A 25,410-nucleotide genomic window follows, 5' to 3' on the forward strand; every position below is an offset into this window, starting at 1 on the left:
TCGAGGAATTCCTTGAAAAATTAAGCTGATTCTTATTGTATTGTTGATTGCGTTTACTTAGACTTATGGAGTGACTTTTTTCGGCTTCATAAACATTTATTTTTATCTGCTATTACTTTTATTATGTAATTTCATGTACTGACACGTTCCATGACCTCAGAGATTTGCTCCTCAGTTTGGTCCTATGTAACTTGATGTGTAAATAAATAATAATAAAGTTGCACCAGGAGGGGAACCGACTGAGGTGGAGCTAGAGGGATCGGTGGGATTCCTGGGTGTTAGGGTAGAGGACAAGCAACGGGGTGTCATCGGGATACTTTTTCCATGTTCTCCTGTCAAGTTTTATACATCCTTCACTGATAGTGCCCGTGAGTGGTTATTGTAAGTTGATGTTGAACATAGGTGATGGTCACATTAATGTGACTGGGCCCTGTATATCATTGGAGGACCAGAAATTCAGGACTGCATAATATTTCAGATCCTTTGGGACTGTAATGAATGATTATTATTTTTAATCTTACTTGAAGCTAAATAATTCTGTGAATTGTATTATTTTGACATGTCTCATAACATTTTGGCATCGGTAGACCCTACTAAAGCCTTTGCTGTCCATTGTTCGCACCACCATATCATCATAATGATGTAATGCACGACAGTAGGTGTTGATGTTGGTGAATCACTTATTATTAATGACTGAATGACACATACAAATCAAAATATGCATGTTTGCCATTCAGCATACAAGATCCATGTACCAGACGCTTACCCATCAATGCTTTATGAAGTGCTGTTATCTCTCGGGAGATGAGCGTGCCATTAGGCACTCTTTGATGGGCAGCTTGCTATCTTTTGTTCCACAGGTAAAAAATAGTAACTCCAAAAGGGCAGCACTCTCCAGTGACTTGCTTGAATGTAGTGGCCGAGCATACTAGCTGCTGAAGAAATATTAATTCTTTTCAAGTAACACAGGCACTGATACAGTATAACAGGCAACACAAGTAAAATGCTCATGTCATTGCATCTTTCAACCATCTATTCTGTCCATAGACAGAGCTTGTAAGTGTGTGCCTGAAAACCACAATCACATAAACTGTAAATGCACTGGGAAAAAAAGGACAAAATATACTGAGTCTGCTGACGCAAGGAACAAGCAGAACAAATAAAAGAAAATATTCTAGGTAAAAAAACATGAATACACTGTTCACCACTCAGTAAAGGATAGGGTTACCGACTTTTTTTATAGAGAAAATAAAAGACAGAGAAGGAAGTGTACAAAATAAACATTATGCGTTTTCTACAAAAAGCGGTAGGAATATATTTAAAATATGCATACATGTTTTATTTGATATTATTGCTTGTATTTATTTACAGACTTCGCTTCTTTTTGCAAAGAGTCATTCAATTTTTCATATGTAAAGAATTCTTTACAATTAAAATTGAAATTCACTGCTACCTTCAGTTCTGCCTTTATGCGATCAGTGGTACGTTCGTTGCACACCTCTGTCCATTTACTGTTCAGTAGAGGTAAAATTCTTTCTGCTTCAGCATTTGACCCAGGAATTCTAACATATCCAACTACTTTTAGCAAATTGGGAACCTGAACATTTTTGGCTCTCAGCATACAGAAAACATCAACAAACCTTCTGTTTGCATTGCTTTCCATGGATAATCATTACTTCAATATATCCTTTGCTTACAAAAATATTCATACAGACAATCTTCATCTCCAACATTCAACTGAACTGAGTCAATTATTTCTTGAATGTGCTTAAATTTTAGATCGAAATGTAGACAAAGAGGCATGCAGGACTCTACTGGCTTTGGTAACTGGTCTTCAAATGTGGAATTCTTGACCAAATGCTCACTCCTCCAACTTAGCGTAATGTGGTCCTTCCTTCCTCCTGTTTTGAGGTTGGCCAGCAGAGCACAGTACTAACGTAAGCGCTGTTGCCAGTATACTTGTTCACAACAGGACCAGAGATTATAGGGAAAAACCATGGTATATCAGGTGAGATAAATTATTTTAACTACCTTCACAGAAGGTAGAAAAATATGGGATAAATTCGAAATAACAAGGGACACAGTATCTGACAATAAATAAATTAATAAATAAATAAATGGGGTTTCCAGAGCAAAACAAGCAACTCTAGTAATGGACGTGTTTTACAGATTAGTTACTTTAAAATCCACTGTGGTGTGCAAATAGTGACCATTTGTGCCATTCTGTCGCATCCAAGGTGTAATCCTTCAATGATGGCCAGCTTCCAGCATAAGGATGACAGGTTGTCTTCTCTTACAATGACCAGTGCACCAGAGTGCCCATTCTTGACCTGTACTGCAGATGATGTTGGTAGTCAGATGATCAGTGCCACCAAAATATCTGGAGCCCTTGCTACACCAGTCCCACTCTTTGAGCAAGCTCTGTGTGACTGAAGGATATTTCTAATTGCAGTTTCGATCAGGAAATGACATGGGGTGAGAACTAGAGTAAAACAGTACCTTATTTTGGCAAGTCAGGGTTGTCAACTCTTTGAACGTTGGACATACGGTTCACATTGTTCGCCTAAAGTGGTACTTGAAGAAGAACTTCACTTCTGCTTCCGATCTTCCGCCAAGATGTGATGATGCTGAAGGAACTAAGTGTCAATCGACACCTTCATCAACTAGAATTGTTCCGCTGATATGACAGATGGTATCTCTTTTTTCTGGCACCTAATGAGTTATAGAAACATTAGAGGTGTCTAATACCGACCTAGAAGTGATTCTTACTTAAGCCGCAGTGGTCCATCCCACAACAGACCAATTTTTACTGGTCTGCGGGAGACACTACTTGTGATCCCATGTAAGCTAGGTTTCCCATTGTAGGTACACAGTTTCATAATGTGGCTGCTGTGATTTCTTGTATCTCTGTCACACAATTCCCACGAATGTTTTCATATTCCGTCATGAACTCAGTGTAGGTTTCTTAAGCTTCAGTTGTCTTGCTCGTCTCTGTTCGGTCGGAGAGAGGTATTTTACTGCATTACAGAAAGAATCATCTAATTGATCTGGATCTTTGCAAATGGAAAACAGATAACGAATCTGCCTGTGGAATTTTTCGACGTGTGTACCACAAAGTGTGCTTCATACTGTTCCTCCTCTTTCGTCGTCGTAACTATTCTTCTAATTCTTCTGTCACCTAGAATTTCTTCAAATTTTCGAACATGCTTTTTACAAAGCATGACACAACCGGCTACCATGACGAACTGGTATCCACTGCCATCTGATACTGGTCTGATAAAATCCGTCCTAGCTGTCTCCTGTAGCGCAGGGTAATCAGATCCTCTGAAGAGAGCCCCTGACTCGTGAAGTGAGAACAAAACTGTGCTCAGAGCAATAAGTCGATTTTTCCAGGTGGCCAAAACTCTGGATCAGCAACTTGTATATTAGGAAATTACGCGTTCCGTGCTGGGTAAATTACTTGCTCCATTAAGGGGTCACTTATCTTTGGCAAAACTAAACATTGGCAGACACATTGAAGCTGCCTATGTAGGAGCCCATTTGTTCAAAGAGGTTGCACCTACCAAGTTTGAAGCGTTGTGCTCTTACTTCCAGTATGAAGCACAACTGCGACCCAGGATCTAACAGACCTAAAATTCAACACAAAAATAGAAAATTTTCAGTCAGACACCAAACATGCAGGAAAATGCTTTTTTTGGCATGGGCATCAGACCTACGAAAATTTGGCTGCCTTTAAGAAACTTCAGATAATTTGAAATTAAAACAATTCGAAAAATTAATTACTTAATCAAATTTGTCAGGCACCAAAGATAACATACCCACTAAATAAATTTTGAAAGAAAGAAATTTGTTTAAAAAAGACGGAGAAAGCGTTAGACTGATTAAAAGGGTGATTGATGTCGGCTCCATTTCTGTCCTTCTGTCCAGGGAAGTAATGTGAGCAGGCAACAGATGCCTCGCAAAAGCACACAGAAACTCCACATGGAGACGCCAGCGATAAGTGTACAGTTCGGGTGTTGACTAATAAACTTCCCTGGGAAGTAATTTCCGGCGTTCCCCAAGAAAGTGTTATACGCCCTCTATTGTTCCTGATCTATATTAACGACATAGCAGACAATCTGAGTAGTCATCATAGATTGTTTGCAGATGATGCTGTCATTTACCATCTTGTAAAGTCATCAGATGATCAAAACGATTTGCAAAATGATTTAGATAAGGTATCTACACTACTGGCCATTAAAATTGCTACACCAAGAAGAAATGCAGATAATAAACGGGTATTCATTGGACAAATATATTATGCTAGAACTGACATGTGATTACATTTTTATGCAATTCGGGTGCATAGATCCTGAGTAATCAGTAACCAGAATAACCACCTCTGTACAGGTACAGCTGCCCACGCAGTTTCAACACGATACCACAGTTCATCAAGAGTAGTGACCGGCGTATTGTGACGAGCCAGTTGCTGGGCCACCATTGACCAGACGTTTTCAGTTGGTGAGAGATCTGGAGAACGTGCTGGCCAGGGCAGCAGTCGAACATTTTCTGTATCCAGAAAGGCCCGTACAGGACCTGCAACATGCGGTCGTGCATTATCCTGCTGAAATGTAGGGTTTCGCAGGGATCGAATGAAGGGTAGAGCCATGGGTCGTAACACATCTGAAATGTAGCGTCCACTGTTCAAAGTGCCATCAGTGCGAACAAGAGGTGACCGAGACGTGTAACCAATGGCACCCCATACCATCACGCAGGGTGATAAGCCATTATGACGATGACGAATACACCCTTCCAATGTGCGTTCGCCGCGATGTCGCCAAACACGGATGCGACCATCATGATGCTGTAAACAGAACCTGGATTCATCCGAAAAAAATGACGTTTTGCCATTCATGCACCCAGGTTCGTCGTTGAGTACACCATCGCAGGCGCTCCTGTCTGTGATGCAGCGTTAAAGGTAACCGCAGCCATGAAGCTGATAGTCCATGCTGCTACATACGTCGTCGAACTGTTGGTGCAGATGGTTGTTGTCTTGCGAACGTCCCCATCTGTTGACTCAGGGATCGAGACGTGGCTGCACGATCCGTTACAGCCATGCGGATAAGATGCATGTCATCTCGACTGCTAGTGATACGAGGGCGTTGGGATCCAGCACGGCATTCCATATTACCCTCCTGAACCCACCGATTCCATATTCTGCTAACAGTCATTGGATCTCGACCAAAGCGAGCAGCAATGACGCGATACGATAAACCGCAATCGCGATAGGCTACAATCCGACTTAATCAAAGTCGGAAACGTGATGGCACGCATTTCTCCTCCTTACACGAGGCATCACAACAACGTTTCACCAGGAAACGCCGGTCAACTGCGGTTTGTGTAGGAGAAATCGGTTGGACACTTTCCTCATGTCAGCATGTTGTAGATGTCGCCACCGGCGCCAACCTTGGGTGAATACTCTGAGAAGATAATCATTTGTATCTTCTTCCTGTCGGTTAAATTTCGCGTCTGTAGCACGTAATCTTCGTGGTGTAGCAATTTTAATGGCCAGTAGTGTATATGGTGCGAAAAGTGGCACTTGACCGTCAATGAGGAAAAGTGTGAAGTTATTCATGTGAGTACTAAAAGAAATCCGCTAAATTTAGATTATGCGATAAGTCACACAAAGCCGAAGGCTGTAAATTCAACTAAATACTTAGGGATTACAATTACAAATGTACTAAACTGGAACGATCACATAGATAATGTTGTGGGTAGAGTAAACCAAAGACTGCGATTCATTGGAGGAACACTTTGAAGGTGCAACAGGTCTACTAAAGAGACTGCTTACGCCACGCTTGTCCGCCCTATTCTGGCGTATTGATGTGTGATGTGGGATCCGCATCAGGTGGGACTGACACATGACGTCGAAAAAGTAAAAAGAAGGGCAGTTCGTTTTGTATTATCGCTAAATAGGGGAGACAGTGCCACAGACATGATACGTGAATTGTAGTGACACTCATTAAAACAATGGTGTTTTTCGTTGCGACAGGATCTTGCATGAAATTTCAATCACCAGCTTTCTCCTCCGATTGCGAAAACATTCTGTTGGCACCCACCTACATAGGGAGAAATTATCATCACAATAAAATAAGAGAATTCTGGGCTCGCACAGAAAAATTTAAGTGCTCGTTTTTCTCGCGCGCCGCTCGAGAATGGAACGGTAGAGAGACAGCTTGAAGGTGGTTCATTGAACCCTCTGTCAGACACTTTGTTGTGAATAGCAGAGTTATCACTTAGATGTAGATATCCCTTTAAATTTAGCATTTTCTTACGCCCAACAGTTGGATAACACTATAACCGCAAAAAAAAAACACCTCCACCGTACTTCAATGTTGATATTACACATGATGAAAGGTACCATTCTCTAGGCATATGCCAAATCCAAACCCTTCCATCGTAGTTCTACAGGGTATAACGTGATTCAGTACCCCAAATTACTCGTTTCCAGCCATCGTCAGTGGCGTTCCTCTTTATACCACCTCAAACATTGCTAAGTATTACCGAGCGAGGTGGCGCAGTGGTTAGCACACTGGACTCGCTTTCGGGAGGACGACGGTTCAATCTCGTGTCCGGTCATCCTGATTTAGGTTTTCCGTGATTTCCCTAACTCGCTTCAGATAAATTCTGGGATGGTTCATTTGAAAGGGCACGCCCGACTTCCTTCCACATTATTCCTGAATCCGATGAGATGGACGCCCTCGCTGCTTGGTCTCTTCCACCAAAATCAACCTCAATCAACCTCATTGCTTAGCATTAACTAGAGAAATGTCTGATTTATGAGGAGATGCTGGACAATTGAATCCATTCTTTTCAACTCTCTAGGCATTGTAATTGTGGTAGCTGGACTGCCGGTAGCACTTTGGTAGTCACGAGTAATTCCATCCGCAGATTTCATGCGACGTTTTAGAATCACCCTTCGCAAATCTCTAAGGTCCCGGTTCGTTAGTGCATGAAATCTGCCAGGTGTAGGTAAACACTATCAAAAGTATCCGGACACCTGGCTGAAAATGACTTACAAGTTCGTGGCGCCCTCTGTCGGTAATGCTGGAATTCAACACGGTGTTGGCCTGCCCTTATCCTTGATGACACCTTCCACTCTCGCAGGCACACGTTCAATCAGGCGCTGGAAGTTTTCTTGGGGAATGGCAGCCCATTCTTCACGGAGTGCTGCACTGAGGAGAGGTACCGATGTCGGTCAGTGAGGCCTGGCACGAAGTCAGCTTCCGAAAAATCCCAAAGGTGTTCTATAGGACTCAGGTCAGGACTCTGTGCAGGCCAGTCCATTACAGGGATGTTATTGTCGCGTAACCACTCTACCTCAGGCCGTGCATTATGAACTGGTTCTCGATCGTGTTAAAAGCTGCAATCGCTATCCCCGAATTGCTCTTCAACAGTGGGAAGCAAGAACGTACTTAAAACACCAATATGAGCCTGTGCTGTGATAGTGCCACGCAAAACAACAAGGTGCAAGCCCTCTCCATGAAAAACAAGACCACATCATTACACCACCACCTCCGAATTTTACCGTTGGCACTACACTCGGTGGCAGACGACGATCACCGGGCATTCGCCATACCCTCGCCCTGTCATCGGATCGCCACGTTGTGTACCGTGATTCGTCACTCCAAACGACGTTTTTCCACTGTTCAATCATCCAATGTTATATGCTCCTTACACCAAGCGAGGCATCGTTTGGCATTTACTGGCGTGACATGTGGCTCATGAGCAGTCACTCGACCATGAAATTCAAGTTTTCTCACCTCTCACCTAACTGTCATCGCACTTGCAGTGGATCCTGATGTAGTTTGGAATTCCTGTGTGATGGTCTGGATCGATGTCTGCCTATTACACATTACGACCCTCTTCAACTGTCGGCGGTCTCTGTCAGTCAACAGACGAAGTCGGCCTGTACGCTTTTGTGCTGTACGTGTCCCTTCACGTTTCCACTTCACTATCACATCGGAAACAGTGGACTTAAGGATGTCTAGGAGTGTGGAAATCTCGTGTACAGACGTATGACGCAAGTGACAATCAATCACCTGACCACTTCCGAAGTCCGTGAGTTCTGCGGAGTGCCCCATTCTGCTCTCTCACGATCTCTAATGACTACTGAGATCGCTGATATGGAGTAGGTGCCAGTAGGTGGCAGCATAATGCACCTAATATGTTTCTGGAGGTGTCCGGATACTTTTGATCACACAGTTCCTCCGCGTTCCTACTTCACAATCACATCAGCGACTTGGGCAGTCGCTGATATATTTGTTACTCAAGTGACATCCATTGAGGTCACTGAGCTCTGCTGACACCCCTACTGTGTTGTTACTGCTTCTCTACTGAAAAAGTTCTCCCCACTTCCCTTTATACTGGCTGCTCCGTCTCTTGTGATATCTGATGGTCAATTATACATTACATACTTATGTCTAGATATTTTGATCAGATAGTGTACATGCAGACTGTACGTGGAACGACAGGTGGCTCTCCCGCAAACGTTTATTCCATCTTTCGTCCTGTGACAGCCTTAATTTCTTCACAGACTTATAAAATATTTAAACACTAAACATATTTCATGGAGAACTTATGTTCTGGAATCAGAGATAGAGCATAAATAAAATGTATGCATTTATCTTGGCGCTTAATAAGGACGAAAATGAGTTGATCATTATTTTAGGAGACCTTTAACAGTATTCATCAAAAAGATGATAGATTATCAGTATCTTAAAGGCATCATAAAATATTTTCGTTACCTTTCTCTGTGCCTAATTTTGGAGACCATAGGCTTTACGATCAGGGGCAAAAAAGAAACAAAAGCCAAAAAGGAAACGAATCGTTGGAAGACTAAGGAAATGTTGGGGACAATAACAAGCATTGACAGGAAGAGAAAAAGAAGAATAAAAATGGATAGTGTTATAAAGTACTACATCATGCAGTACACTCTTCCAACTTTGAGTACACTGCCATGTAAAGAAAGATGGAAACGGGTAGTTGCGTGACGAGTACCTGTAACAGAACCACATCTGCGTGATAAGAGAAAGAGAAATGATCACGTTAAAGAAAAGGTGATAGAAGGAGATTCCGAAGCGGCAGTAGAAGTAAATAAATATATTAAACTTTCGCAACAAAACCCCCAAATTTGAGAGTATTGACATATCAGTCGGTTGCTTCATAAAAGTGATTTTTCCTGGCGTAGCGTTAGAAGTTTATACATTTATGTTATTCTTGTGACATCAAATGATCAAGAGGAGGAAAATGGCTAGGCGTATTTTATTGGCAAATTACTTGTGCAAACGACTTCATACTATACATTTCGTATTATTAAGTGCAGTACAAATTCAAACAAACTTCTTATTAACACAGAACGTCTGAAATTGTTTATGCAGTAAGACAATTCTGCAATATTTCAGTTGAAGAAACCATCGACAGTACACGCAAGAATCAAGTGAAATATGCCTGACTAAATTTAAGGCATGAAAGTCAATTGCAAGGAATGGCATACATTTTCCGCAACAGATGAACTATGAGAAACACACTCTGAGCATATTCTGCGGACTGAATGTGTAACAGAAGATACAGGCTACTTATATACATTGCGTATTTTGTATTGTGTGTATTAAACTAGTGACACAGAAACGACAGAGAGGCTTCGTCCCGCCTTAGCCCTCGGTTGTTGACAACCCCACAACAGGCCACAGCAGTCCACAGATCCCACCGCCGACCCACACCGAACCCAGGGTTATTGTGCGGTTTGGCCCCAGCGGAAGTCCCCCACCCCCACCCCCTCCCCCCACCCCTCAGTAGAAGTAAGGTGGGGTTTGTAGCACATTTTTGATATCAAACTGATATACAAATTAATTAAATTGATCAATTAAACTCCCCACCCCCACCCCCAACCAAGCCCACCCCTGGCCATCAGATGATGTAACGTATTTTCCCAGCAGCACATGTGCCCCAGCCCCCTCCTCCCTCCCTCGCCCCCGCCTCCCTGCCCACAACCTACCCTATTGGCACATACTTTGAATTTTGGCGGGAACTGCGAATTTTGGCGGAAATTTCTTTGTCCCAGGGCTGTGCTGACATCCCACCCCACCCCACCTCCACACCCCCGCCGGGAATTGGCGGGAAAAAGACTCAGCCTGTCCTGGATAGGATGGATGTATGTCTTTGTTTAAACAGTCTTTATTTAAAAAATTTGAGGCAGTGACTCCATATGGTGTGTTCACCATGGGGTCTGGAGTCCAACTGACCTAGTACACAGCACAGCCACCAGAGGGCGCCATCGTTCCTCCTGTGACGTAATCCAAGATGATGGTCTGGAGGTGAAAATGGCGGGAGAAGGGCTGAGCCTGTTCTGGGCTGCTGGAGAAAGGAAGGAGTGTACCTTATTTATTTCTGGAACAATTTATTTAGGGATGGATTTCACATAGTTTATTTATTACGCTGATACAAAACACTCACCCTGACTTGCTTGAGGTCGCAGTAAATAGTCTACAGACCTGCAAAATACTCGTAAATAAAGTAGTACACTGATGTGCAGAAACGCAAACAACACGTAAATTAAAAAAAAATAATGCAGTACTCACCATACAGACGTGCAAAATACTCTTATATCACCGAAATAATGCATGTGTAACGCTATGCAAACTCGCTCACAACGCTTAAAACACCCGAAAATAATGGAGTGCACAAATACTCAGTGCACGTAAAATACGCAACGTATCAGCGACTCGAAGCCTGATTCTAATGGGCGGAAAGCCCAAGTGTACCCACCCAACGCAATTAAATCACCAGAGGCACTTGGATCTGGCGGGAAATAAAAAATGGCGGTGCCCTTTCCGGGACTCGAACCCTGATTTTTCTGGATGGAAAGTCCCTATAACACATGGAAACTGTCCAGATGCGGGAAAGGAAGGTTAGGTTAGAGTTCTTTATTTTTTTTTGGTCGGAAAACTGACGCAAATGTCGATCCTAATTGCGTAATTAATCACAAAGACTGGTCCTAATTACACAACTATATGCATAACGCTGTACAAATATGGGATAAAATGGCAATACAGCGTAAAGACTGACGATACCATACAACTGATGTTATCCAGCTGGGACAATGTTTCTCTATACCACTCGAAACTGACGCAAAAATGGTTCAAATGGCTCTGAGCACTATGGGACTTAACTTCTGAGGTCATCAGTCCCCTAGAACTTACAACTAATTAAATCTAACTAACCTAAGGACATCACACACATCCATGCCCGAGGCAGGATTCGAACCTGCGACCGTAGTGGTCGCTCAGCTCCAGACTGTAGCGCCTAGAACCGCTCGGCCACCCCGGTCGGCAAAACTGACGCACATATCGATCCTAATTATGTAATTAATCACAAAGATTGGGCCTAATTACACAACTATATGCACAGCGCTGCACAAGGACGCCATAAAATTGCAATACAGCGCAAAAACTGACGATATCATACAACTCGAAACCAGCAACAGAAACTCTCAGACTCAACCCTACACGTACAAGCTGGCGGGAAAAAGGTTGGGGGGAAATACGTTCAACTGACTAGATGCTGATGTTGGACAGAGAGGAGTTTAAAAAGTGTATTACCTGCAAGCATACAGTATCTATCGTTGTTTGACGTCAGAGTTCGCTACAGACACCTATTAAAAATCACCCTACAGCCCAGCTAACCAAAGCCAATACACGCTATCACAGCTGATGGAAACAACGGGTCACAGTTCTAAGTACACTTCGAAATTGTCATAAAAAACCCAGAACTCGTATTGAACAGATCTTAATGCAGCACATGTACTGGGGAAAATCGTCATCCTAAAAGACTACAGAGGAGGCGGTAGTTGAACGTGCATTCTCCTTGATGTATAATCACAAACTGCCTAAAATAGAGGCCCTCTCCCCTCCCTCCCTCCAACCACCTACAGGGTGGATGGACGGAAGGAGGGAGTTACTCCGCCAGCAGCCTCGCAACACGTGTTGGCCACTGTCCACCTCGAGACGATGGTCCTACACGAACACAAAAGCAGGTATAGTTAATGAAACAATAGGAGATAAAAGAACAGCAGTTCCGAATGCATCTTGGTCGTCTAAAGTTTAGTGACACAGCCGCCCTAATGGTTAGGAGGCGCACCTGCGGCGACGAGCTGTCACAGGCTAGACAGGTCCTCAACGCCTCCAGTAGGCCTTTCGTTCTGGAATGGAAAACATTTTTGTTTAATGTCATGAGGACGCTCCAGCAGGGACCGGAGGAGAGCCACGGTCTCGTAGGGAAGTCGCCTGTTGTTCTGCGCTGGACTATGTAACGTCAACTCGACTCCCATAATAAAGCAACTACTAAAAAAAGCAAACAAATCAAATTCGCGATGATAATAAATCTCCTCTTTCCATGAAAACAGACAAAGTCCATTTTCATTTAGTTTATGAGCAAAATCGGTATAATTTCTTACGTTCGACTGCACTCACCCCTCATTATTTTGTGACGTCCAGCGAAGTGTACCGCCACCGATCACAAATGATGAGCAGAGACATACCCACCCTGCGTAAAATCAGGAAAAAAAAAAACATTCGACTATTTTGATGCGAAAACTACCGATCACGCATAATGTCCTCATTATTTCGAAACTAACTTGATCATGAGAGTCACTTTGCATGGTGTTTTTTTTTGTAGTCGGATTACACTCATCAGGTAGGTCAAATGGGAATCTGTATAGGGAACGCAATGTTCTTTTCGAGGAACACAATTGAGAAATGACATGTGAAGCTGATTACAGAGAGATGCTACAGCCCACAACATACATTCTGCGTAAGGACCATGCTATGATAAACACAAACGTCGCGACCACGTTACCGTTACCCTGCATAAAAAGCAGTCTTGAGTCTACAGGTACACACACGAGCCAATGATAGTGTACCGCTTTCTGGTAGAAATACTGTCAGCGATTTTGAATCAAGTCTATCCATTCAACCACTTACTTGCGTTGGATCCTGTAGAGACATCTTTTAATGATTACAGCCACTGGTGAATAATATTCGTGGCACTATCATGTCTCGAAATGAGTCACCTTTTCGAACCTATGTATTAAGAATCCCATATGACAGAAACTCCAGCCCCGTTCTTGTGTTTACCATCACTGGAAGGTGCTGTTCACAACAAGCGTGAGGTAGCACAAATAAAAAGAGGTACTGTTATCTTATTGGTGAAAAAAAAATAAAAATAATAACATGTGTAGGGTATCGCAGCGTATGTAAATAGGACGAGTCTGTAGCAACGAGGAACGATTCCAAACAACTGTATTAAGGTGATGACCTCTACATTTAATTCCATGTTCCACAGCGACAAGCAGCAGATATCCAGTGTTCCATCATGGTTCCCTCCATCTCAACGGAGTGGTGTCAGTCAATCATTATGTGGCAATCAACAACGTACCCAGTGGATCGTCGTGATGGAAAGACGCCATTGATATGGAGCGATGTACTGTTGATAGCGAGATCAATTTTAGTAATTTTACCCAGAAGTCGGAGAGAGCAGTGTCCACCACATTCTGCAACCTGTTTAGAAACAGTGAGCTCGGTTAATGCTGTAGGAGCGTGTTTTGACCACTCGGTGGAAGTGGGAACATGTTCTCATAGCTCCACCACCCATGTACGATGTGTAAGGTCAACGTCAAATGAAGCCTGCTCCTGCAACAGGACGACAGTATGAACAGTTATGGTGGTGTTTCTTGCTTGGAAAATTAGGAAGACTCAACATCGAAGCAGATCCGCATCCCCCAAGATCATCGTTATTCTGTACCATCCAACAGAGAGAAATTAGTAACTATCTGTGTGCCGGCATCGAGCACATCACATGTAACGATCCTATAAAATATACAGGTATTGATCCATTGTACAGGCCAGTGTAAAGTTGCATCGCCTGTACTTAGGAGGATGACCGTATCCCACAAACTATACAATAAGTAGCAATAGAAGCTCCCTGTGACCTCGTGTCGTTGTTTGAAACATTGATTTTTCTGCTGTAACACGCTTTGCACACTGCCATACATTTTGTTTCATCTGCCATGAGTTCTAGGTCTTTGTCAGGGTCTAAACTGACATTAACACATTCTGATCCATTCCTTCTTGCAGAAAACTAGACGTCACTCAGTATAAATTATGTTGCTACTGCTGCTACCATAACACACCACACACACACACGGGATGATTTTAAATAAAATACAGTTACAACATAAGGAAACTGGAAGAGTTTGGCGGCGTTGAGGAGAAGGTGATTGACGACCTCCACATTTAAACTCATCTGTGACAGTGACAGAATAGCTGATGGCTCTCCATTCCGTTTCGACTAGTTCCTCATATTGCAATCATGTACACGATCAGTGTTTCGGTGCTTACCATCCCCAAAATACGTTTCTCCTCCATCAAAATTCTTTCTCCATCTCAGACAAGCGATGTCAATCATTATGTGGTAACCAACAGCTTACCAGTGGACGGATGTGGTGGAAAAGACACCATCGATGTACTATAATAATAAGAATCCCAGTTATAGCGCAAACAATTTTTGCAATTTTACAGTAATTTCAACACAAACCAGTGATGGGACAGCATGTTACCCAATTTCCATATAATCGCTAAACCATCCCTTCTCTATTTTGCGTGTATCATTGCAGATGTAGTTAGATGACTGTGCAGTACGTCCATTCATTATTAATTCTCGTACATATACATCATGAAACTATAGCAGACAGCGCTCCCGACATATTTCTGGCACCTCGAGCATAGTGCTTAATTTACGATCTATCTCTATGCGGATGGGAGTCAAAGAGCAATCTCACAGTCTTAGGATAAAATTAGAGACTGAAAGTCCCTCTCGCACTTTCTTTGATCAACCCACTCTGCAAGCTGGCAGAACCGTTACCGATTTAATCTGCAGCTGACCAGAAGTAGACCGCTACATTCCATCTCTCGTGAATGAATGGAGCTTGCCGAATCCTCGCCTATCCAAGTGCACAAGATTTCCCCAGATGCGCCCATGTTGAGAAGGTTAGCATCCCTTATCGATGTATAGTAGTAGTTTTGAAAGTGCTGTGATTTAATAGCAGACTGTTAAGAAGAACAAGAAATGGATGGTTTTTATGCATGATGGAGGTCCAAACGAATGGAGTTCAAAGCATTTTACGCAAATCAACTACGCTATCAATTTGAAAGTATTGTTACAGTTCTGGGATCAGAACAGGGAGGGTATTGGTAAGAGGGAACATAAACACACGCACTCCTAAGGCTACATGGTTCCGCACTTAAGGCAAGCTACAATGTTAGATCGCTTTAACTTCCGATTCCAATGTAAGAAATATATTTCCAGCGTATGACATACATCCTTCCTGCAGGTCTCTCTACGATAAACTATGGTAAGAAACTGTAAAATGAAAAATCCACTTCCTTAAATTATCGATTCTGTGTGATATGTGCACAATGTAGCTTTCCAGAGATGTATAGCGTCCACTGCTCACATCCAATAACGGTTCACAAATTATACTATGCTCGCATCAGTCCTATATAAAATGATCGTTAGTCACGGAGAATACCTATTACAAGGAAACATATAAACGCATAGCACCGGCGTCTGACATGTGAAATTACAAGTCATGCCGCAACTAACTCTGTAAACAGGACATCTGTCAAGCAGATGTATACATGGGGATTGCAGCGTCTCACAAACACCTGTCATTAACTCTGGATCATCTTAGTTATGAAACTGAAGAATCGATTTTATACCCAAGATACGACAAGGGAATAGAGTTCATCGCATAAATCTTCGTTCGTTTAGTGGAATGTGTCGAAACAGGATGCTCACGTTTCATCACACATGAGATAGAAGTCCTCTGATGACGGAGGGGTTTGCTGTTAACGATTGCAAGTATACAGTGCTCTAAGTCAATTACAGAACATGTGGTTGTATACGAGCCCAACGCAGGCTATGTCACCTGACTGATGCCTCCTGACAGAACAGCGGAAAAAATGGTCAAATGACCTGCGCCAACATCTCCCTCCCTCTCTAGAATGCATCATCAATCTGCCATTAAATCGTACCTCATTACAGATCCATCGCAATCCATCACCCGTCCACTCTCTAGTATCTTTTAACACAGATGCATGTAAGTTTAGAGGCAGATGGTTTTCTGTTTTCCTGAAAAACGTCAAATACAGTAGTCGCGTGTATCATGTTATCTCAATAGACATACAGTAGAATGTTGCCTCAATGGAAAAAAAGAATGCACGTTCAACTACCGCCTCCTCTGCAGTCTTTTAGGATGACGATTTTCCCCAGTACATGTGCTGCATTATGATCCATTCAATACGAGTGCTGGTTTTTTCATGATAATCTCGAAGTGTAATTAGAGCTGTGACGCATTTTTTCCATCAGCTGTGATAGCATGTATTGGTTTCGGTTAGCTGGGCTGTAGGGTGATTTTTAATAGGCGTGTGTAGCGAACTCTGACGTGAAACAACGATAGATATTGAATGCTTGCAGGTAATAAGCTTTTTAAACTTCTCTCTGTCCAACACCAGCATCTAGTCGGTTGAACGTATCCCCCCCACCCCCACCCCCCAGCCTTTTTCCCGCCAGTTTGTAAGTTAGGGGTAGAGTTTCAGTGTTTCTGTCGTTAGCTTCGAGTGGTATTGTCAAATTTTTTGCCAGCAGGATAACACCAGTTGTATGGTATCGTCAGTTTTCTCGGCGTATTGCACTTTTTTCCCATCCTTGTTTAGCGCTATGCATATAGTTGTGTAATTAGGACCGATATTTGTGGTTAATAATGTAATTAGGATCGATATTAGCATCAGTTTCGAGTGGTTTTGAGGAATTTTTTCCCATCAGGATAACACCAGTTGTATGGTATCGTCGTCTTTGTGCTGTACTGCGATTTTATGCCGTCCTTGTGCAGCGCTATGCATATTGTTGTGTAATTAGGACTGATCTTTGTGATTGATTACGTAATTAGGATCGACATTTGCATCAGTTTCCCGATAAAAATAAATAAAGTTGACTGTTTCCATGTGTTAGGGAGTGCACTTGGGCTTTCCATCCAGTAGACTCAGGTTTAGAGTTCCGGGAAGGGCACTGCCATTTTTAATTTCCCTTCAATTCCAAGTATCTCTGATGATTTAATTGCGTTAGGTGGGGATACTTGGGCTTTCTGCCTAGTAGAATCAGGGTCCGAGTCGCTGACACGTTGTTTTTTTTACGGGCACTGAGTGTTTTTGCACTGCATTATTTTGGGTATTATGTGTTGTGAACATGTTTGCATAGCGTTACACATGCGTTATTTCGGTGATCTACGAGTAGTTTTCACGTCTGTATGGTGAGTACTGCATTTTTTTTTTTTTGTAATTTACGTATTGTTTGCGTTTCTGCACATCAGTGTACTACTTTATTTACGAGTAGTTTGCAGGTCTGTAGAATATTTACTTCGACCTCAAGCGCGTCAGGGTGAATATTTTGTGTCAGCATAATAAATAAACTATGTGAAATCCATCCCTAAATAAATGGCTCCAAAAATAATTAAGGTACACTCCTTCCTCTCTCCAGCAGCCCAGAACAAGCTGAGTCCTTTTCCCACCAGTTTCCCCTCCAGACCATCATCTTGGATTACGGCGCCCTCTGGTGGCTGTGCTGTGTACTAGGTCAGTTGGACTCCAGATCTCATGGTGAACACATTGTACGGAGGCACTGCCTCAAATTGCTTAAATAAAGACTGTTTAAATAAAGACATACAAACATAACTTATCCAGGACAGGCTGAGTCTTTTTCCCGCCAATTCCCAGGTGGGAGTGTGGGGGTGGGGTTGGATGATATTTTAGCACAGCCCTGGGACAAAGGAATTACTGCCAAAATTCGAAAATCCCGCCAAAATTCAAAAAATCCGCCAATAGGGTAAATTGTTGGCGGGTGGGAGGGGGGGGGATGATGGTGGTATGAGGGGGCTGGGACACATGTGCAGCTGGGAAAACACTTGACATCCCGGGGCGGGGGTGGACATGGTCGGGGGTGGTGTGGGCGACGGTGGGGGGGATTAATTGATCAATTTAATTAAATTGCTTATCCATTTGATATATAAAGTGTGTTACAGCCCCCACTATACTACTAATCCCCCCCCCCCGTTTCCCTCGGGAATGTCTCATACCAGACGATCAGACGAGTGTAAACCCATGCGTCTGTGTGGTAGAGTAATTATTGTGTATGCTTACCTGGAGACAATGTTTCCGCAGCAATCGCCGACACAGTGTAACTGAAGGGGAATGAGGGGAACCAGTCCGCATTCGCCGAGGTAGATGGAAAACCGCCTTAAAAACCATCCACAGGCTGGCCGGCATCCTGGACCTCGACGTTAATCCGTAGGGCTCCGCTCGGGAAGCAGCGTATCAGACCGCACGGCTAGCTGGGCGGGCTGCATACATTAGTTTTTGTATAATGTAATACTGTGTATTCATTTGGTAGAATAACAAGTTTTTTTGATTAATTAATAATGAAAGTTCCATATGTATGAATAATTACATCTTCCAATACTTTCCTCACCATGCATATTTAACCATTTTGACAAACTTTCCTTCGAGAACAAACTGACTAGGGCCTCCAAGTAGTTCTTTGGCACCTGCCGCGTAGGCAACTGCACCAACACAAGAGCACGCGTGGTTGCCTTGCTTTCACTGCGTAATGTGACGCATCTCGCCTGGACATAACTTTATTCGTTTAGACGTGTGGTTTTACGTAACTTTTTCGTTTTTGCTTTTCACGTCTGGTATCCTTTATTATTTATTATCCCTCATCTGAGTAAATTTTATATCTTCTGCCGTCTCATTTGAGTCGTCTTGAAATAAAGGAAAAGAGTGAGAGGCAGATGTTACTGGTTTCCTCCTGGAGTTGTGAAGTCTAGTGGACGCAAAGAGAGGCGCGCTCAAGTTTTTGTAACAGATTTACTGAAATAAACGGCGAGTCTCAAAATACGTTGGCTTGTACTATTATATTCAATAATTAGTTAAAACTTTTATATTTATGTTTATTCAAGAAGAAGACAGACAGTATATTGACACAAAGAAACCACAAAAGCCAGTCTCAGCAGCAGCAGAAAAATGTATCGAAAGGCCCTGAGATTGACGTCTGTTATTCTAAGATTGCCTTTTTGTCATAGGAAGCATTCCATGCTATGCACCTACAATAAAATGTGGCCTAAGAAAATTCTTGCAACGACATGAATCTCACAACCATTGTGGCTAGGGAAAACAGTCCCGTGTAGTTGGATCCTATAGGGCCTACTGCATAGATTAGATTAGACTAGTACCTGTTCCATAGATCATGAATACGACACTTCGTAATGATGTGGAACGTGTCAGGTTAATAAAAGGTGTCTATACAAGATATTACATTACTTAAAATATTACATGACACTTAATATTTTTAATTTTTTTGTGGGGGTTGAGGTAATTACCCACTTACTATATCCAAAATTCATCTAATGAGTAGAAGGAGTTGCCATTAAGAAATTCTTTTAATTTCCTTTTAAATGCTATATGGTTATCTGTCAGACTTTTGATGCTATTAGGTAAGTGACCAAAGACTTTTGTGGCAGCATAATTTACCCCTTCTGAGCTAAATTTAGATTTAACCTTGAGTAGTGAAGATCATCCTTTCTCCTAGTGTTGTAAAAATGTACACTGCTATTACTTTTGAATTCGTTCGGTTTGTTAATAACAAATTTCATAAGTGAATATATATATAGTGAGGCTACAGTGAAGATTTCTAACTCTTTAAATAAGTGTCTGCAGGATGATCTTGGATGAGCTCCAGAAATTATTCTGATTACACGCTTTTGTGCAATGAACACTCTTTTACTCAACGATGAGTTACCCCAGAATATGATGCCATACGAAAGCAGAGAATGAATATAGGCGTGGTAAGCTAATTTACTGAGATGTATATGGCCAAAATTTGCAATAACCCTAATAGCATAAGTAGCTGAACTCAAACGTTTCAACAGATCCTCAGTATGTTTTTTCCAGTTCAACCCCTCATCAATGCACACACCTAGAAATTTTGAATATTCTACCTTAGCTACCGATTTCTGATCGAAGTCTATATTGTTTAATGGTGTCATTCCATTTACTGTGTGGAACTGTATATACCGTGTTTTGTCAAAGTTTAATGAGAGCCCATTTGCAGAAAACCACTTAATGATTTTCTGAAAAACATCGTTTACAATTTCACCAGTTAATTCTTGTCTGTTGGGTGTGATTGCTATACTTGTACCATCGGCAAAAAGTACCAGCTTTGCATCTTCGTAAATATAGAATGGCAAGTCATTAATATATATTGAGAACAGCAGAGGACCCAAGACCGAACCTTGCGGCATCCCATTCTTGATTGTTCCCCAGTTTGAGAAATCACCAGTTTTTTGCATATTATGTGAACTGCTTATTTCAACTTTCTTCGCTCTTCCAGTTAGGTATGATTTAAACCATTTGAGCACTGTCCCATTCATACCACAGTACTTGAGCTTATCTAGAAGCATACGTTCCTATATCAACATTACTCCGGAATGAATTGTTAAAACGTGATTGAAACAGTGGCTGAGACACACCTTCCTCCTACCCAGCAGCCAAAATGGCTTCAGAAAAGAATCACGTAGTATTAACAGCTGGTGACTTGGCCGTGTTCATGTCTCACAGCTTCTACACTGACGTTTTCTTTGATGCCTCAGTTTCGTATGTAGTGCACAAATGGGGCTTTGAAAGGATTGCTGTATTGTATTTCACTTACCAGGCAGGGCTCTGCAGTGAATTCACGTTGTGTAACTTAAGCCGCTTCTTTTCGTGTTTTCATTAAGTAATGTCCAATGGAACAACTTTCGGGGAAATTTTGTTCTGACAAACTAAGTATTCATATGCCAAAAAAGTTAGATAATGTATCTGAAGCACAATGCCTAGAGACTTTAAGATACACTACCTGATCAAAAGTGTCCAAGTCAACTGTTGGTGGAAACGCGAAGGAACGACTACATCTAAACCAAGACCAAGCAACCTCATGTACTGATAGACGGAGACTATTATGCATTGTTGAGGGTGGCTGTGAGAAAGCGCATGAAATGAGCGAAAGGAATCGCTTTTGATTTCCAAAGTGCTACCGGCATTCCAGACAGTACAATGACTGTGCGTCAGGAGTAAAAAAGAAAGAGGTCCAAATGTCGAGCAGTACCTCACAGGCCACACATTCTGTAGTCAGTGCTAATAACGCTTGAAGTGGTTTAAAGCGCGGCGCCACTGGACATGGATGGCTGGAAACAAGTGAACTGGAGTAACACATTACGCTGTATCCTTTGACACTCCGATGGAAGGATTTGGGTTTGGCGAATGCCTGGAGAATTGTACTGGCCATCATGTGTGGTGCCAACAGTATATGTGCGATGGAGGTGATGTTGCGTTATGGGGGTTGTTTTCCATGATTAGGATGTGGTCCCCTTATTGCGCTTCAAAAAACGTTAAATGTAGAAGGATATGAATACTTTTGCAGCAATGTGTTTTGCTTGCAATAGACAAACAATACGCAGACGATGGCTGTTTGTATTAGCATGACAATGTACCCCGTTATAAAGATGCATTTCTGAGGCCAGGTTTGTGGACAACTTTTCTGAAATAGACTGACCTACCCATAGTCCCAACATGAACGCAATGGAACACCTTTGAGATTAGTTAGGACGTCGACTTCGCTCCAGACCTCAACGTCCAACTACTAGTTAGGACGTCGACTTCGCTCCAGACCTCAACGTCCAACTACATTCTCTGGTTTCGACTCTTGAGAAAGAATGGGTTGTAATTCCTCTAAAGGCATTGAGACACCACACTGAAAGCGTTCTTAACAGAATTCACGCCGTCGTAAAGAACCTATCATAATTTGAAAACACTAGCGTTCGTAAGTACAATATACATAATGATGATCTCCAATAATTAAGACTTAACCGTACTTTAAAGAAAAAGAGTGAGCCAATTATGGAAATACTAAAGTCTTTAGCAGTATTCTACGTCTGTACTCCCTCTGCACTAAACTACTATAATTTCAACATAATATTCAAATTGTCTTTAGTAACAGTTGTGACAGCTATTGTGTAGGAGTCTTTATTAAGGGAGCCTACACTGCACTTGAAATTAAATGTCCACCAAATGTGGCTAGTAAGAACCGTAATGAAAGATGCTTCTTCTGAATGATAAATGATGGCTTTCTGGGATATTCAACTGTTCCTACTTGTATCGGCTGATTTTGTCTGTTAGGCTGCTACAAAGGCTTCAAAATAAGTTATTAATTGCGAGTTTGCGAATTTTGTAAAGCACTTTCATAGCATTCGCTGTTGCAAGGAAGGTGTATGGCGCCTGTATAGTATTCTTAGTGAAGGATGAATGGTAGCTGTTGTTGTAATTGTGTTGTAATTAAAACGAAAATATCGAATAAATGAAGTTTTCCCCAAACAATGCTATTTAGAGGCTACAGTTCCTACCACATATCCATCAGTCTCTGATCCTTGCTAACTTAAAGTAAGTCTACGATTCATGATATTTGTTATAATTGAAAGGTGGCTACACTGAGCCACAGCGCCAGAAATCGCTCCTCGAATTGTAGTTTTAGAAATAGGTAACACAGGACAGGCAATAGTCCTTTCACATATACGAAAAACTGATTCACTAATGACGTTCAATGGGCTCCCAGAATCTAAAACTGCAGTGAACTTATTCTTACCCACACATACTTCAATAACAGGATGTAAAAATGCGTCTATATTATTTTCCTTTTCGTCTAACAAAATGTCCCTCATGTCTTCCAGGCGTACGTAGTGTAAAGTCGTAGTGTCTTACTTTCTGAACCGTCTATATTGCTGCCAGAAGCCGAAGCTGCGAGTCATTGTCGATTGTTTGCGTCACGTCTTTGAGTATTCGCGTCATTCCGCGGATCCATTTCTACGATTTGCACTTGTCTCTCTGAAGTTCTGTCACGTGAAGGATGCCAATTAGGTCCCTCCTGTCTGTTAGATACAAATTCTTGGTTGTGTCTGTTATTAAAATTTCTGTTTTCCTGTCTGTCTGCATAACTACTTCTTGTGTAATTTCGACTGTCACTTCTGAAATTATTGTTGTATCTACTACCCTGGTTATTTCTGTAGTAAGAATTTCTATTACTGTATGAATAATTTCTGTCTTGATGATACCGATTACTGTTTCCGTATGATTGATCATTCCGGTAGGAATTACCGTTATTATAATTGTCTGTGTAATTTCTGTTAGAACGTCTGTTATTGTCATAAGGCTGGTATCTATTGTCCTGTCTGTTACGTCTGTCATTCTCAAAGTTCCCCATATAACGCCCCTTCCGATCACTATCCCTTTTCTCTGAAAATCTATCATAATTACTGTTACTGAAAAAATTACAGGTAGTCCCGTCGTCATTGTCGTACTCGAGTTCTTGTAGCAAAGTCTTAAAAGTCTCAATGTCGTCTTTACATCTTCCGGCTAAAGCAATTTGTCTTATGGATTGTGGCAGCTTGGTTAAACAAATGCGAATTAATTCAGTCGGGCTATAAGGGTTGGAAAGGAACTGATTCTTTCGAATCATGTCTTCAAAATATTCCGCTGGCGTGCGGAATTCAGACTGTTTGAAATTACGCTGCATGATAAGACTGTGTTTGACTCTGTCTTGCGTGTTTTCGGACCAGTATGCCGATAGAAATGCATGATAAAAATCATTCAGATTATTACAATCTCTAATGAGTGCGCGCATCCGCGTCGCCGGTTCGTTTTCTAAATATCCACACATAAATTCCAGTTTGTGACTTAGTGGCCAATTTGGTGGGAGTGCGTACATAAATTGATCTAACCATGCACATGGATGTATGTCATTCTTAGAATTGTGGAAGATCTTAAATTTCCGAACAGTCAAAAAGTGTTTATAGTCAAAGTTTTCGCCTCGTGGCGACAAAGACCTACCGCGTCTGTCCCAGTCCCCATGTCGATTATTGTCAAGTTCGCGCGCCTGGCGATCTCTTGTTGCATCCCGTAAATGAAACAAATTATTTTCTTCAAACCCCTCTGGTATCTGTGATTCTAAATTTCTTCTACTGCCTTTACCTACGATTTCGCCTTCAATTTGTTTGACTTGCTTTCTTAATGCCTCAAATTCCCTTTTAACACGATCATTAAATTTTCCCTGATTTTCAACATGTTTATTAATGTTATGGTACTCTTCGGTTTCTGAAAATGGCAATGGAGCTGTATCATCTGAATCTCTGTCCCCATTTAAACTAAGACTTGTCAATTTATCTGCAATCTCCTCAACTCTTTCCGCTAAGTCACCTATTTTTTCTTTCTGTTTATTTACGTCTTCCGTAAGTGTCGCGACTCGCGTTTCAGTATTAACACATTTAGTAGCTAACTGTTCATACTGTTGTGTTAGGTTATTTAATCTGTCATTCGGTACGGATACCTCGATTCTCTCAAATATTTCTTCCTTATCTTGAGCACGTTGTAAATTTAATTCTGAAAATTTCTGTACTATCACGCGATCTCTTTCTTCCTGTTCTCTATCCTGTTCCCTTTGTCTAATCTCTACTGCAACTAATCTATTATTGTGAGCATTCAAAATCGGTTGTACTTCTTCTCTGATTTCTTTCTTTAATTCATCTTTCATATTTTTGAAACATGTCCCTATTCGTCTAACCGTGTTTCCAAAGTTCCCATCTCTGTTTTTAATTCAGATCCTAACTGTGATCCAAGTGAGTCTAACCGTGTTTCCATTGTTCCCATTTCTGTTTTAATTGTCCCTATCTCTGTTTTTAATTCAGATCGCAAAGTTCCCATATCTGTTTTAATTGTTCCCATCTCAGTTTTAAATTCAGATCGCAAAGTTCCCATCTGTGATCCCAAATGTAATATAGCATCCATCAACTGCTCCATGTTAGCCGGTTCGAAATTCTTTTCGCCCCTAACATTTCCCGCAAAACTAACTTCCTTCTGCATAGCCATAACGCTATCTGTGTTCGATAATATTTCAGAATCTTCTATCGTTAATCTCGTATTCTGTGAATTTTCTGATTGAGAAAAATTTTGAAATGGTTCCGGACTATTTTCCCGACTTATTAAATTGTTTTCCACTTCATTATTCATCACACTGTTCCCCTGTGTTGGCGAGTTCGCCATGTCAACAATTTCGTCATTCTCACTATCCATCATTTTTGCCTTTTTCATTGATCGCGTAATCATTTACAAAACATACAAAACTCGTCACTGTACGAAAATTACACACAATGCCTCCTTATGTCCAACAATACCATTC

This window comes from Schistocerca cancellata, chromosome 2 (assembly GCF_023864275.1).
Source record: "Schistocerca cancellata isolate TAMUIC-IGC-003103 chromosome 2, iqSchCanc2.1, whole genome shotgun sequence".
NCBI lineage: Eukaryota > Metazoa > Arthropoda > Insecta > Orthoptera > Acrididae > Schistocerca > Schistocerca cancellata.